The sequence below is a fragment of the Hoplias malabaricus genome, chromosome 4, assembly GCF_029633855.1.
Source record: "Hoplias malabaricus isolate fHopMal1 chromosome 4, fHopMal1.hap1, whole genome shotgun sequence".
In the NCBI taxonomy this organism is placed as follows: Eukaryota; Metazoa; Chordata; class Actinopteri; order Characiformes; family Erythrinidae; genus Hoplias; species Hoplias malabaricus.
This window is the reverse complement of record NC_089803.1, coordinates 51,481,023-51,492,202: the sequence shown is the minus strand read 5'-3', so window position 1 is coordinate 51,492,202 and position 11,180 is coordinate 51,481,023. Positions and strand designations below refer to the sequence as shown.

The following is an 11,180-nucleotide window of genomic DNA, read 5'->3' as shown; positions in this document are numbered from 1 at the left end:
CCAAAATGCGTTTTATACAAGTAATTTATTTCGGGACCAATTAATAACGTCAATGGACGTCCAAAGTACGTCTAATAGTCGTCTTTTCAATGTCTGTGTTTGGACGTCTTTTCAACTTTCATTTTCAACCTTAAGAGAACGTTGATTAGACGGCAGTCATTACGTTATTTCAACGTTGAATCAACGGCTAATTGTTTACTGGGATATTGTTTGCAAAACCAACGTTTTTTGTTTTATTTGCCCAGGATTATTAAGTATAATGCAGCAAATAAACTCTAATGTTTTATTACATAAAACAAAGTACTATATATATATATATATATATATATATATATATATATATATATATATAAAGTATTTGTTTTCATATAGCAAATCGTCTTTTCACAGGCAAACATTGTGCATACATCTGTCCTTTTGACCCATGTAACCTGAATGCAGTAAAATCTCGAACCTGGACTTTGTCTGTCACCAAATTTGAGGTATGGTCGGAGGATTTTCCTTCTTTCTTTAAGGGGTAGAACTAAAACATTGATATTGCTGATATGAAACACCATGTATTGTCCTTCCATGGTTAGAAAAAAATTAGTACATTCCAATGATTTACTTCAATTGTGTTCAGTATTTCCATGTTAATATATTAAATAAATTAATTAGTCTTAATTATGGCAGTACTTGTATTATGAAGTAATTTAACTTTACCTATGTTTTCTACATTAATATCATTTGTACATTTTTTTGATGAGAATATTTTATGTTGAACACAGTTTTTGATTCTAACAGATGTTTTGCACTATTCTCTTTATGCTGTTTGTTAAAAATGTCTTCATTCTACTGTGCTCTGATTTTATGCCCCATGGATTAGTTTGGTAAAGGACAAACTTTATTTCAAAACAGATGCTGAGCAAAACAGTCTGTGCTGCTGAGCTATAAATAACAAACCCAAATGATACACCCAAGCTATTACTGATGGTACAAATAGACAGAGAAATGTTATCAAAAATGTATTTTATCATTGGTTTCTATGAACGAATGCAGTACATGAAAGCATTTCAAAGTTATATAGTTCATTTATTTTCTGCATAGACATCTTTAGACCTTTACTTATTAGCAGGTATCGGTATTATCTGTCCATTTAGATTATCTCCCAGGGACTTTTAGGAAGACTGACCATATAGTGTAAGGATCATATTTCTCCAACATACCATTCACATAAATCAGGGAAATCTGATTCTTGTTATGGTAATTATACCACCATAGAGAGATCTGATAAAACCTCTCATAACTATCACTGATTTTGGTGTTTGAGGCTCCAAATTTGTGCCTGATGTCAAAAAGTGATGTCATACTTTCATTTTAGTCATATTACTGACTGATACAATTTATTTGGTGACTATTGGGTACTAAGGCGGCACGGTGGTACAGCAGGTAGTGTTGCAGTCACACAGCTCCAGGGACCTGGAGGTCATGGATTCTAGTCCCACTCCGGGTGATTCTGTGAGGAGTTGGTGTGTTCTCCCTGTGTCTGCGTGGGTTTCCTCCGGGTGCTCTGGTTTCCTCCCACAGTCCAAAAACACACGTTGGTAGGTGGATTGGTGACTCAAAGTATCCAAAAGTGTGAGTGAATGTGTGTCGCATTGTGAAGGACTGGTACCCCCTCCATGGTGAGTTCCTGTCTTGGGCCCAGTTATTCCAGGCAGGCCCCGGACCCACCACAACCCCGAACTGGAAAAGCGGTTACAGACAATAAATGGATATTTGGTACTAAGCACAAAAAGTAAGGAAATTTGTGTTTGGTAGATTATTTCTTTTTTGTAACAATGCTTCTTTGGCAATAAATCTTATACCGTTGGAAGCCTGTTAATTTCCCTTTTCAATGGTGCCACATTTGTAAGGAACATGCATTTGTGGGATGAGCAGTAGAGCTGAGTATGTGGGTTGTGCCCATGAAAAAATTGCCAAATCCTATCTGCCAAAGCCACACAAATTATTCTGCCATTGACTCGTTTGGTGGACTGGATGATTGAAGTTTGAAGAAACAAGATATATTGGCAATTTAACAATTTTTTCATTTAACAAACAATAGCCTCAGTAGTGTGTGGAAGATCCATACACAGCCACAACAGCTTGGCACCTCCTCCGCATGCTGGTTACCAGCCTGGTCACACACTGCTTAGGGATGACATCCCATTCCATGTTTCCATCCCATTCAATGTGGTTGTGTTGGTCACTCTGGCACAAACAGCACGCCCAAGCTGATCCCACACGTGTTCAATGAGGTTGAGGTTAGGACTGCTGGCAGGCCATTTCATCCTCTCCACTCCCAAATTCTGAGGAATAGCCATAGGCCATATCCTGCAAACCTTGACTGCAAATCTGTAGAAGACCGCCTAAGGTACCTAGCTGAGACAGGGTGAGGAAACTATCTTCTTGGGGTGTTGTCTTCTTGGGACGTCCACTTCGCTGTCTGTCTCTGACATCCCCCATTATATAGAACTTGGCCTTTAATTTGGAGATGGTACTAGGGCTCACTCCAAATAATGCTGCAACTTGGTTTTGCGGAACAGCAGCTTGAAGTTGCCCTATCCAGATCAGTCACACGTGACATTATTGGAGCAGACCACTGTAGAAGGGCCCATGCTTACAGGTGCTGCCAATCAGGTGCCAGTCACATGCCAATCAGGCACATGATTGGCAGCAGCTGGGGGTACTAGAAACTCAAAACAAGTGTCAATAGCAACAGCAAAATAAGCTGTTTGGCAATGGCAGAGAGGATTTAGCAAATTTTTCATGGGCGTAACCCACATATTCTGCTCTACTGCTCATCCCTCACATGCATGTTCCTTACAAATGTGGCACCATTTAAGAGAGAAATTAACAGGCTTTTCAATGGTATAAGATTTATTGCCAAGAAGCATTGTTACAACAAAGAAATAATCTACCAAACAAAAATTTCCTTACTTTTTGTGCTAAGTTTATTATACAATTGAGGAGGAATTTTATGCAGGCTTGCATATCATCACTTTCCAAGGAATGACATGTCAGTCATGTCCCATTTTTCCAATTTTTAGTTTACTACATGATTTGAACACAACAGCTGTCCTTCATATTGTGTGAACATTTTCTGATGAATGGATCAATAAAGATGCTCAAAAATTTATACTTTGACTTCCATTTAATGTTAAGAAGGGTTTTCTTTCTCATATAAAGTTATATGTTAAAACAATATGTTTATCTTTTGACAGCAACATATTAGACAATAATTCTACTTTATAATAGCAATCCAGAAAAAAAAAACATTTCATTCATCAAGTAAATTAACTGAACATATTACTTTTGATAAATTATTTTGACATTTAAATCACAGTTTAAAAGAGTGATTTTTAAAACAGCAAGACTTTATTAGCATAAACATTACATCAGTGGGTAAAGAACTTGTTTGTAAGATGGTTTGGTTCATTTATTTAATAAGATAAAAAAATAAAAAAATTGCATAAAGATTATTGATCCAAATGTGTCAGGCCCAAGACAGCACCAGACAACCAATCAAGATGGCAGAGAAAATGGAATCTTAATAATCGTGTGTGGTAATTACATGTTCTGTATGTATCAAAAGTATAAGAAGTTTGTATAGCCTTTGTGAATTAATATACATATGGTATGCAGTTCTCAGCAGATTGTTCTTAATTGTTCTCAAGCAGATCCTTTGTTAAATATATAAGGTCTGGGCACTGAATCAAGTCCGTTCCTATTTTAGTCACAATAAAGAGGGCCCAAGGTGATGCTCAACTTAATACAATTGTATTGAAGTCTGACCACAGCCCATGGCGTTGAAGTTTGGCTGCTTGCTTGTTATTAAGAGCGGAGGGGAAATGTTAGCTTGCATGACAAATAGGCTTGATAAACATATGGGCGTGGGGCTGCCTTCCTGGCCGTCTCACTGTGGCCTGAAATAGCAACTAAAAAATTCACTAGGCCATCGCCCTCTTGTACTCTCTGACATGGATCCCACTGGGATTAAAAGGTTTGTGAACCTCAAACACACATTTGTAGGACCTTACTTTTCTGTTTTTTTTTAATTGAGGCTTCAAAGGATTTAAAGATAAATAGCCAAGAGTGATGTCACTGTTGTCACTGTCACTGATCTGTTATATGATTTGATCTATCCCTTTAGTAAGTCACAAATAAAACATTACATTAAATTACATGCATGTGACAAAAAACCTAGTGAGACAGAATGAATGAAAGAGAGAGAGAGCTGTGATAGACAATTGAAGGCATGATCTGAGGCTTTGTCATGTTACAAGAAGTCAGTGTTGAATTATTCCCAGAAAAAAGGGCTTAACAAAAGGCGTAAGAGATTGTATCTTCTATCCCTGCAACAGTGAGGTAATTTGTTTGATCTGTCTGCTTTCCAAACTGATTAAATGAGTCGTTGCACATTTCTAGCTTTTTAAATTACTTTAAAATGTTCTATAATAAAAAAAAAATCAGATATTAATCAAGAAACGCAGAAAGCATATATTTAACAGAAAATATTTTTCTTTAGACTTTGACCACTGCAAACCCTTTTAGACCCAGGTTTAAATGTTGTCACACAGTACAAGGAAAGACAAACCCACCTGATTTTTTTTTTCCACACGTGGAGCAAGAGAGGAGCTATACTTTTTTAAATAATGTTGTTTGTCCCTCTAAGAATTTGCCCCAATGCTCTACACAATTATTATTTAATAATTTTATTTAAATCTCGTTAATAGTTTCACCCCTTCCTGAATCCCCCTCGATTATATGAAGTAAAACCAACATCAGAAGGGTGGGGCTGAACATGTGCTTCCTCTGAGTCGTATGAGGTCAACCCACTATTTGTTTTTTAGCTGGTACTAATGCACCACCACTGAATATCTGAACGTTCCAGAGGAGAACTGAAACTGTCCTGATCTGTCACATCAGCTGACAAATGCTTGAAACAGTATAGTATGGGGGAGGTGTAGGACAATACTACCTACCTACAGAGTAAGGCTAATTGTTCTCCATTGGTCTCCAGGCCTCAGATGTCTGAGGAATCACCAGGGATTAATCCCGTGATCTCCTGTAAATAGACCCAAAGCTTAGACAGCTATCACCTTGTAGACCTGGAGCTTGATTTTCGATTGCATTCAGGCCAGAAAACATTAATGAGGTCAGGCATTGAGGTTGCTGATTAGTCCTGATTCACAATAAGTACTCTGTAACTCATGCTAAAGGCAACAAATGGTGCCCCAGCGCCCCAACACAGTTCCATTGCTTCCTTCCCAGTTTACAGCTGGGATACATCTGAATTGATGCTTTTGTTTCATTTTGTGTTATTCCATCTTTCTTGCATTTCTATACAATCTGTCAGCAGGCAGTTTGACACCTGTACATATCATGACTGCACCTTCAAGTATAGTGGAAATCCCTAATTCCAAACAGCATTTAGAATGTTATATTTTATACAAGCACCTGTAGAAAGACATTCCTTCATTGCCACATGAACATGGCGTTGTGTAGATGCAATGAAGTTTGGATTTGCATTTGAATTTTTTTTTTCCCCAGAAGATTTGAGGACTGTTCTGATGCTCAGGTCTGGTGAGATGTACTGTTGATGTTATTTGCAGCATGCAGGTTCCATGGCTTACTGAATTCTTCCCCTGTTAGCTCAGCAGCTCACAGCTATGCCTCATTAGAGGCTGACAATGATGGGAGCATTTGAGGAATGTGAGCGCACATTCAACTTGCTCTGCCTCTCAGTGCAGATGCACAGCAGTGATGCTGTGCCAAGTACCAGCAGGACAGGGTCAAGGCCTCCTCCTCAACCCCACACCCTTCAGACATCCATTTAGCACTGTTTACATCTAGGCATGGGCTGGCTTTGATTGCCTGACGCACAGCACCATACTTCACCATGTGGTGGATCACACATTTCTCTGCTGAGCTGATTGGAGCTGACATACAGTGTGAATTATCTGACATGTGAAAAAGAGCTGAGGAGCAATGAAACTGTGTTCTTTGAAGCAATGAAGCATCAACCATTGCCTTTGTGATCTGTTAAAACAGGATTTTCAGCCATATCTAAACAACATCAGTAATTGACCTCTTAAAGGTTCTCTTAGATGAATGCCATCAAAATCTAATCAAAACTTTCCCATATCTAGTTTAAAGCCTTCAGTAAAAATGCAGAAGCTGTGAATGTAGCAAAGGCAGATTCCAAAACAAGAGGCTGATATCAACAGATAATGCTGGAAAATTATCAGAGAGCAACAATGACTTTTTAATACTGTCACAAATCCATCTGGAAGTAGCAGAAGCTTAATAGTATTAAAAAGAATTATGTGGCATGTAACTCCATTCATTAATTCATTGAATAAAACTGCTTATCTAGTTCAGGGTCGCGGTGGGTCTGGAGCCTACCCGGAATCACTGGGTGTAAGGCGGGAGCACACCCTGGAGGGGGCACTAGTCCTTCACAGGGCAACACACACACTCTCACACCTACGGACACTTTTGAGTCGCCAATCCATCTACCAACGTGTGTTTTTGGACTGTGGGAGGAAAATGGGGCACCTGGAGGAAACCCACACGGACACAGGGAGAACACACCAACTGCTCACAGACACCCAGAGCGGGGCTTGAACCCACAACCTCCAGATCCCTGGAGCTGTGTGACCGTGACACTACTTGCTGCTCCACCCCACGTGGAGTGGAGCCTTTTTTGAGGGTAGTAAATAGGTACCATATTTAAAAAATCTGCAATAAACCATAACGAACAACCATAGCATCATGGAATAAAACATTTAACCATGTAAAGGATCAGTTGGGCAGTCAAAACATTTTTTGATTTGTTACAGTTAAATATTGAATTAATGAAGAGTGTCCTTTGTTTCTCATTTTAAGTGAAGAGTGCAACTATCTATAGATAATTTTAAAGCTTAACTGAACTGTTACTGATAGATATGCAACCAATCTCTATTGGTACTCCAGTTGACAAAGCCATCTTTAATTATTAGATTATTTCAATGTAAAATAATGCTTCTAATCTTGCTGTGGGAAAAATGGTATGACAAATTAATTTGACAAAAGCAAGGCACAAAAAAAGTGGTCTGTTTCATGAAAAATCTTGATACAAATACAAATACAGAGAACTCTTACTGGGAAAAAAATACAAAAGGGAACAATTCAAGACATTGTTTTACATCAGTCTCTTTTCACTGTGTGCTGTATGTGATGGACTCCGATTGTAACAGATTCCCCTAACGCTGCACTGTTCCACGTTTAATGGGGTAAATGGAACAATTGGAAAGAAACAGACCCAAAATCTTATCGTTCTTACACATGTGTGCATTTCAGTATTCAGAGCAAGTGAGAGTGGAGGAGTGAACCCAACCTGACACAAAGAAATGCATCGGTTTATCATAGGAAGGCAAAACAGATGACTCCTCTGCCTCCTGTCATGCTGACATTCACACTCCTAAGGAATTCCTTTACCATAAACTCCTAAAAGGTTCTTAAATGGTTCTTGGCTTGGGTGTACATTTCCAGGATACACCTATAATTTTCATAGGATGCTTAACATTATCTTTGAAGGGTCACATTTCCCACATCTGCAAAAAATCTTCACAGAATAAGTACTGATAAAAAGGAACTAAAAGTGCTTTTTTTTTAGCATCTCACCAAAGAACCACTCCTTGCTGTTTTTTTTATTTTTTTTTATTTGAGAATTCCAAAACACAGTCATGCCACATATTTACATTTATTCATGTAATAACTCAAGTTTGCAGATATATTTCAGCTATATTGATTGCCTTTCATTTGAAAGCAGATTTGTGATATCAGTTTCTTAGCTTGTACAGGAATGGACTCAAAAGAGGCTGTAGGAGTTGACAGGACACAGAACACTCTGCACCTCGTTATCAGAAGCTTCGTACCAAGAGGAGCCAACCCCAGAGGGAGGTAAAGTGTGTGTGTGTGTGTGTGTGTGTATGTACCTAAGTAACCCATACAGGTCGTTGATCACAGAGAATCACGTTCCTCTCTCTGGTACTTTATTGAAAAATAAGACATAAAGTCATATGAAAAGGTTTGAAACATAATGATGTTGTTGACTTTCTAAGTGAAAAAATATAGCACATTCTAGAAAACATGGAGCTATGACACATGACTGTAAGAGTTTGATGAAGCTTTGGAGCTTAACTACATCTACCATGTTAAAGTGATCCCTGCTTTTTAAAGATGTTCTGGATGCAGCTCTTTGAGAATGTTGTGTTATTCAACAATGGATAAGCAAGAGGAGCTCACGAGTTGTAAATATAAAATGATCAGCTGTGTGATTTATGTGTGACATTCATCCAGCTTGAAATCCTGGTGCATTGCTTAATGGAGCCTCAAAATCAGAAGCAAAGATTTAAATAAATAGGGACTTTGTAGCTTAAATAAAACTAAGAAAACATTCATGCAGTAATAACATGGTGCAAACACACATATGCTCTATACAGCATAAAAACATGAACACGGAGCAAAAAAATAAATAAATAAAGAAATAGGGCAGAAGGAACAAACTAATTTTGTGTGTGTGTGTGTGTGTGTGTGTAAACGAATGTGGGATATTTTGTGTTTTTGGTATTGTGTTCTTTACTTTTGTCTTGTTCTCATCTTGTTTGCATTTTTTTTTGTTTCTACTTCTCTTTCCTGTTATGATTGGCCTCTCCTCGCCACTGTACTGACGTTTCTTACAGGCAAATCTGGAGAACTGGTGTTCATATTTTAGTGGCAATTTCTTTTAAAAAAAGGAATACATAAGATCTGAACCTTCAATGAACTGTCAGCTTCATATTTAAATGATGAAGAAGGAGTGCTACTGTATTAATCACCTTGGGGACAGTGGGAATGCATCTAACTCACCTGTGGCACTGACAACACAGAGACACACTAATCAGCACTTGTCTTTGCTTTTAGCTACAGTGCACCGGCGAACTGGAAACACTACAGGAAACGCTAAGCTTAGCTTGCTGGTGTCACTCAGTCTTTTAATTTATAACCACTTCCATGCAGCCTGTAAGTGTTTTGCTTGATTTTATTTTTATTTCCTTTATCATTCTTTTGTTTAGGTTTGTATTATGATTATGATTATTTTAGTTAATAGTGTTATTTCTTTTAATATTTTTAGTCATCACTTTCTGTTTTTAGTGCTGTTTGTCTTATGTTCCATTTATTCTTCCTCTTCCAGCGTCTTCCCGAGATTTCAGAGCTCACAGAAAATGTGTCAGAATTGGTGTGAAGTTTCCACTACCTTAAAAATAGCATCCATTTTTTATATGTGATTATTTGTAATGTTTTTTAAAATTATTTGTTTATTTGTTTATTTTTTGTGTAGGATATAAATGCCTATAAGCAAAATATATTTATTTGTCCGTTGGGTGGCTAACTTTCTTTTAAATATATAAGTGGAGAGCATAAAAGCTGGAGTTTAAACACATATGTCAGTAATAGGTGGATTTTACAATGGGGTTTGTTAATCCAGTGACAGTAAGTACAGAATCAATACTTAAAAACCATGAAACCGTGTGGTCATAATGTAATGTGCAATTATTTAACCCATCTGTAGCAGGGAATACACACACACTAGTGCACTACGGAGTTGTGAACACACCCAGAGCAATGGGCAGCCACCCCCGGCACCCGGGGTGTAGTTGTGTCTTGCTCAAGGGCACCTCAGCTGTGGATTGAGGGAGGAGGACAGTGTTGTTCCTTTACTTCCACCGATCATGGTCCTAAGCCCTCTTCTCTATCCATTAGGCCATGGCTCCCAGTCATGTCTTTAGTGCTGATTTCTTGTGTATGCAGTTCATACTATGGCAGGTTTTTGGGGCACAGCTTTGAGAAAGAACAATGGAACATTCCCTTGGTATCAGTGTTGATGAGATCCTGTCTAATTGGAGGAGCTTAATGATGACCTTTGACTCTCAGTCATCTTTCGATTTGGTCATCTGTGTCTGGCCTGATATCCCAGAGCCTTGTGGTCTTATCAGTGCAGACAACTGTAAAGCTCTCTTAAGTGACTGATACAGCCTGGACAAGAGATCCATACCAGTTGTTCATTCACCCCAGGGGTCCTACCCACGCAACTTTACCCAACAAAGAGCCTCTGTCTCCTGGGATCGTCCTCCTTGACAGGCCTCCTCCCTGGAAGTGGAGTGGTGGATGGAGCTTGAAGAAACAATGCAGGATGGAGGATACAATATGTCCCGTTTTATTTTTAGTCTATTCTTAGTGTTGGCTATAAGAGTCTCAGAGCAAAAAAACAAAAAATCTAAGGAGCAAAAAATCTGAGGAAGGATTTAAGTGGAAGAGAATCATGGGGGTGCAGGGGAAAATAGATTTTTGTTGTTTTGTAGAGCTTGGGGGTTTCGACAGTTCTTAACGGCCTAGAAATATTCTGTTTATTCAAAGAGTGAGAGGGGCACAGGAAGCAGCCAACAGAACCTTCCCCAGGAACAGGAGTAGGGCGATCCCTCTCTTTCTAAAGGAGGAAATGGTGCGCATGGGTGGAGGCCTGCCAAAGGCCATTTCCAGTCTGGAACACCCGGGTAAAGCATACTGCTCAGAAGTAGCGGAAAAGCATATGAATGAGTAATAGTCTATACATCTGCAACCTGTAACATCCTGTCCCTGCCTTGCCTTGTTTATCTCCTTCCATGTGCTTTTACTGTTGTATTGGTTCTGTTACTCCAACCTTGCTCCTCCCTTAGCCTGCCCATGTCATGTGTTGCACACGGGCGTGGTTGGTCTTCATGGTCAGCCAATTGGTTGTTCAACGTGGATTTATTGCATTTATACCACTTGTCTTTAATTTTTCCCTGGCCTTGTCATATTTTTTGTAATTTCCATCATGATCCATGTCCTTGCTTCTTTGTGTCTCTGTGTTCTCAGTAATGTTCTAGTTCTTTCTATGCTTTGTGATTTTTAGATTTTGTTACTTTTATTCTGTTAGTCTTATTTATATATTTATTATTATTATTATTATTATTATTGTTTTGTATGGAAATTACAACCATTTTTGCAGTTGCTAAAGCCTCTTTCACATATGTACTCAGAAGAAACTCCAGAGTATCAGGTCCGTAGATGAGCTCCTAGTAGTTCTTTCACACATGTAGTGTATACCAGGA

The 11,180-nt window shown here is 38.6% G+C and overlaps 1 long non-coding RNA gene across 1 annotated transcript; it reads left to right on the top strand.

Annotated features, from left to right (window-relative positions):
* Positions 1-388: 388 nt before the first annotated feature.
* Positions 389-9,337, top strand: LOC136693871 (uncharacterized). Its single transcript, XR_010802122.1, has 4 exons — positions 389-482; positions 7,860-7,968; positions 8,971-9,069; positions 9,242-9,337. It is a non-coding gene; the product is annotated as an uncharacterized lncRNA (long non-coding RNA).
* The last annotated feature ends 1,843 nt before the right edge of the window (positions 9,338-11,180 follow it).